Raw genomic sequence first — 5,668 nt, forward strand, 5'->3', positions numbered from 1 at the left:
TGCGCAACCGGAAGTGATGCCAACACTTTGGAGTGACTTACCCTGGCGTGTGCTGTCTGCTATTATCTCTGGCTAGTCGTAGCAGTTGGGTCTTTCTTTAGTTTGTTATTGCCTCTACCTCCTGTCTCTGTGTGTAAATGCTGTGTGTGTGTGGATGTGTGTGGGAAATAATCGCATGCTGGTTTTATTGACACGCGGGTATGTGCAGTCGCAGACGGTTATCAGCAATGCAAGGGAGAGAAGCGCGTATTGCGATCGAGATGTAATTACTGACAGGTAGTTACTTCCCTTGGCACGACAAAACGCCTTCAGTCTCCTTCTTCAAAAGCGTTTAGCTAAACAATGGAGTGTAACAAAGAATTAAAGAAAGAATGAACGAAAGAACGAGAGAATGAACGAAAAAAGAGATAAAGAAATACAAAAACAATCAAACAATCAAACAAGCTACAAAAACAAAAAACAAAAACACACACCAAAAAACCCACACAAAAACATACCGAAACAAACACACATTTTGTTCATTAAAGAAGCAGCTTCTCAGCCTCCAGATCAATGTGAGGTTTTGGCGCTGCAAACAGATAAAAACACACATAAATTATCTGTTGCACTGCATACAAGTCCCGCAAGAGCCTTAAATCAGTTGATGAGTTGATGAAAACAATAAGATCTTCATGGTCCCGCCTTCGGAAAAATTTACCTTTAATTCAGACATGCTTAACCATTTTTATTTTCATATTTTTTAAATTTTAGTTTTACTGAGTGACTGATGATATCGACACTGATCAGAAGATAGTGGTGCGACCTCAGTGATGTGGAAGTTTTTGAGTTGCGTGCTATGATAAATTTTATGTGTAATGTACACACTTTAGTTTTCGTCTTATCTTTTGTTTTGTGTTCGAGTCACTTCAGTACGCGTGATTCGAATTAAAACGCAATAGCAGTACATTAATTAGATAAGATGATATACCCGTGGACGTAATTATTGCACACGTGGCGGCTTCTATCTCGTGTGTGTGTGTGTGTGTGTGTGTGTGTGTGTGTGTGTGTGTGTGTGTGTGTGTGTAGTGTGTGTGTGTGTCACTGTTTATGTGTGTGTGTGTGTGTGTGTGTGTGTAGTGTGTGTGTGTGCGTGCGTGTGTGTATGTCAGTGTGTGTGTGTGTGTGTGTGTCAGTGTGTGTGCGTGTGTGTGTATGTGTGTGTGTGTGTGTGTGTGCGTGTGTGTGTGTATGTGTGTGTGTGTTTTTATAGTTGCTTGTATTTATGTATTTTAATGTTGTTGTGTGCTCATTTTAGCCACAAACAGAATTTCTCATTCACACACACACACACACACACACACACACACACACACACACACACACACACACACACACACACACACACACACACACACACACACACACACACACACATTAGAAAAGGAGATAATATACATAAACAAACCCCTAAAATTATGCTAAGCTAGTGCAAGGTACAAAGTTACATATACACAATCAAACGTGACTGAATGTGAAATGGACAAAGAACAAAACAAGTCGCGTGAAGCGATATAAAAACATTTAGTCAAGATCAACACCACAAACCAATCATCGCCGAGACTATAATTATTCAGATACCGAAGACCGAGACGGGTCACGCTCGCCTCCGCGAAGCACGCTTCCGTATTTACACCCCCGGTAATAGGGGTGTGTATAGGTTTCGGTCGATGTGTTTGTTTGTTTGTTTGTTTGTTTGTGTGTTTGTGTTCGCATATACATCTCAAGAATGAACGGACCGATCGTCACCAAACTTGGTGAACAGGTTCTATACATTCCTGAGACGGTCCTTACAAAAATTGGGACCAGTCAAACACACGGTTAGGGAGTTATTGGTGGATTAAAATTATACAAGGACTTATAGAGGGACATCTTAATCAAAGGGAAATAACCATTCTCACTCAGTCACTGCCACCAACTGAGAAGGTTATTTCCCTTTGACGGGGGTGTTTTTCCTACCTCGGAGGAATTTCTTGTTTCTTTCATTCTGAGCACACTTTTAGAGTAAACATGACATATCTATATATTTTTAAAGTCAGGAGAAGATGAGGAATACAATGCTATCATTTTTTAAAATCTGTTTCGGAAAATGCGATTTTAATGATAACTTTAATTAGCAAACTCATTAATTAATTTTTAAGCCTCCAAGCTGAAATGCAGTACCAAAGTCCGGGCTTCGTCGAAGATTACTTGACCCAAATTTCAACCAATTTGGTTTAAAAATGAGAGCGTGACAGTGCCGCCTCTATTTTCACGAAAAGCCGAATATGACGTCATCAAAGACATTTATAAAAAACAAACGAAAAAAGTGTATCTGGGGATTTTATACTCAGGATCTCTCATGTCAAGTTTCATGAAGATCGGTCCAGTAGTTTTCTCTGAATCGCTCTACACACACACACACACACACACACATACACACAGACACATACACTACGACTCTCATCTCGATTCCCCCCTCTACGTTAAAACATTTAGTCAAAGCTTGACTAAATGTAATGACAAACCTATCTGACCAACATGCAACCGAGATAAGGCGAAAAATTGGGGTAAGTCTTGCATGGGACGAGTACCATTAGAGACTTGTGCTTTTGGCTCTTTACAGCACACATCGTGAGTAGATTTTGCTCCACGCGTGTGTGTGTGTGTGTGTGTGTGTGTGTGTGTGTGTGTGTGTGTGTGTTGTTGTTGTTGTTGTTGTTGGTATTGTTGTTGTTGTTGTTGTTGGTGGTGTCATCGAACACATACAAAGGGTTTGTTGTACAGGTAGACCAGCCTGATAATTTTGTCTTCGAGATCCGCCTTGGCTTTTCATTTTCCAATTCTATTTTCATTACTTTATTGTCCCATTGCTGGGAAATTCGGGTCGCTTCCTCCCAGTGGAAAACTAGCAGCAACAGAGGCGCGCTACCCAGGTGTCTGCGTGTTTAGGGATAATCAGCCACCTGCAGAATGACCGAGGTCTTTTACGTGCCACTGTGATGACACGGGGATGGAACATGGATACCGTCTCTGAGTCTGCAAATAAAGTTGTCCCGTCTCCGTCCCGGCCCGGATTCGAACCTGGGGAGTCAAATCAAGTCTCTACCCAGAAAATGTTGTTTTGTTTAGCTAGCTTACTTATTTTGTGTGTTATGCTATTCCTACTTCTGTAGATGTCGAGCGCATAAGCGGTCAAAAACGGGAGGTTTTGCGTCAATCAAGTTTTGAGAGGTGCCATTACAAAGAGCGGTGTATTTCAGCAATGACTCGGTAAATTGCTTTGAAACTTTCATAGTATTATGCCTAAATACCAGATGTACTTCAAATACAATTATAGTTAGCCACAGGTATTTGTTCAGACATTTATGCAGTGTTTCGGAAGAAGTTTTAAAACCGGGCCCGTCATAGCCTACGTCCAACAAATTCAAGACTTCGCATTCCTACAGAATAATGATTGATACAAGTACTGCCAAAGTCCTGGGCCATTTGCATGTAACCACTGGTGCAAATTAGCTAATTTGCTCATGATAATCGAGACAAAAATTTTTTCTTCCGAAATCGTTAATTGCAGCATTTTCATTGGCACTAATTCCACTGTTGTACTAGCGTTTGGCACAAACAATTAAGCGCTTCTGCTTGTTGATGATATCTCTTTTAAAGTAATATAGTCTAGCAACAGAAGTACATTCATTAGACAAGATCATATCAGCGAAACCGAACACAAAACCAACGTTAAACACAAAGACCCAGCAGTTAGGCCTAAAAACAAAATAGGTGTGGTTACGGTAACCCGGCCGACCCTATAACTTTTTATTACATTTGTCAAAAAAAACAGAAAAAAAAGAAAAAAAAACGAGTGCAGAAAACGCAATGAAAGCGACAGCGCTCGAGTCGCACACTTATTTCCCTGTCAAGTAGGTTTAATTTGTACACATTAGAAAAAAAAGTTTAAAAAAAAAAGTGATTGCCTACCTTCCTACCCTATTTTTTTTGGCTATGTTACTGTAACCACACCTATCTTTTTTTTGGCCTCACGAAATAAAATGCAGAACAAGTCTCGCTTCTTTATTCATTTTTCAGCTGACTGATTTCCACGCCGACTGGGTGTGTGCGTGGAGCGCGTTTAGCTTGCAGCTATATGTCACACATTAATGACCCACATAACACTTGCAAAGGCAATGAGTTGCACGACAGACACATGACACCTGTTCGGAGAGACCATGGAACCCCATTTTTAAGTCCCCCCCCCCCCCCCCCCCCATTTAAGACTCCCCTAAGACCCTGCTCTCTAAGACTTTCTGTTTGGACAGTTTGCAAAGACATGTACCTCGATCTATTTTAAGACCCCCTATGGCGGGGATGTAGCTCAGTCGGGCGGGGATGTAGCTCAGTCAGGGCGGGGATGTAGCTCAGTCAGGGCGGGGATGTAGCTCAGTCAGGGCGGGGATGTAGCTCAGTCAGGGCGGGGATGTAGCTCAGTCAGGGCGGGGATGTAGCTCAGTCAGGGCGGGGATGTAGCTCAGTCAGGGCGGGGATGTAGCTCAGTCAGGGCGGGGATGTAGCTCAGTCAGGGCGGGGATGTAGCTCAGTCGGGCGGGGATGTAGCTCAGTCGGGCGGGGATGTAGCTCAGTCAGGGCGGGGATGTAGCTCAGTCAGGGCGGGGATGTAGCTTAGTCGGGCGGGGATGTAGCTCAGTCAGGGCGGGGATGTAGCTCAGTCAGGGCGGGGATGTAGCTCAGTCAGGGCGGGGATGTAGCTCAGTCAGGGCGGGGATGTAGCTCAGTCGGGCGGGGATGTAGTTCAGTCAGGGCGGGGATGTAGCTCAGTCGGGCGGGGATGTAGCTCAGTCAGGGCGGGGATGTAGCTCAGTCGGGCGGGGATGTAGCTCAGTCAGGGCGAGGATGTAGCTCAGTCAGGGCGGGGATGTAGCTCAGTCAGGGCGGGGATGTAGCTCAGTCAGGGCGGGGATGTAGCTCAGTCGGGCGGGGATGTAGCTCAGTCAGGGCGGGGATGTAGCTCAGTCAGGGCGGGGATGTAGCTCAGTCGGGCGGGGATGTAGCTCAGTCGGTAACGCGCTTGATTTGTATTCAGTTGGCCGCTGTCAGCGTGAGTTCGTCCCCACGTTCGGCGAGAGATTTATTTCTCAGAGTCAACTTTGTGTGCAGACTCAGTCTCATCGGTGTCCGAACACCCCCCGTGTGTACACGCAAGCACAAGACCAAGTACGCACGAAAAAGATCCTGTCATCCATGTCAGAGTTCGGTGGGTTATAGAAACACGAAAATACCCAGCATGCTTCCTCCGAAAGCGGCGTATGGCTGCCTAAATGGCGCGACAATACGGTCATACACGTTAAATTCCACTCGTGCAAAAATCACGAGTGTACGTGGGAGTTTCAGCCCACGAACGCAGAAGAAGAAGAAGAAGAAGACCCCCTGTTTGATTTCAATTTTGGTGGCTTTACCTGCGAGTACAACTGTATTACGAATACGAATACTTTATTATCTCATACAGAGAAATTTCAGTGTGGTGCACATTAAAAGACAAAACAAATAATAAGACAGCAGATAAAAATACCATACGAAGCATACTACACTCGCGCACGCATATGTACACTAACAGGAATAGTAACATGATTCCAATAGGTTA

The 5,668-nt window shown here is 44.2% G+C and overlaps 1 long non-coding RNA gene across 1 annotated transcript in view; it reads left to right on the forward strand.

The window, feature by feature from the left end:
* Positions 1-5,668, forward strand: part of LOC138978690 (uncharacterized) — a 422,724-nt gene that overhangs the window by 166,077 nt on the left and 250,979 nt on the right. The window lies entirely within an intron of this gene.

This window comes from Littorina saxatilis, linkage group LG10, assembly GCF_037325665.1.
Source record: "Littorina saxatilis isolate snail1 linkage group LG10, US_GU_Lsax_2.0, whole genome shotgun sequence".
Lineage (NCBI taxonomy): Eukaryota > Metazoa > Mollusca > Gastropoda > Littorinimorpha > Littorinidae > Littorina > Littorina saxatilis.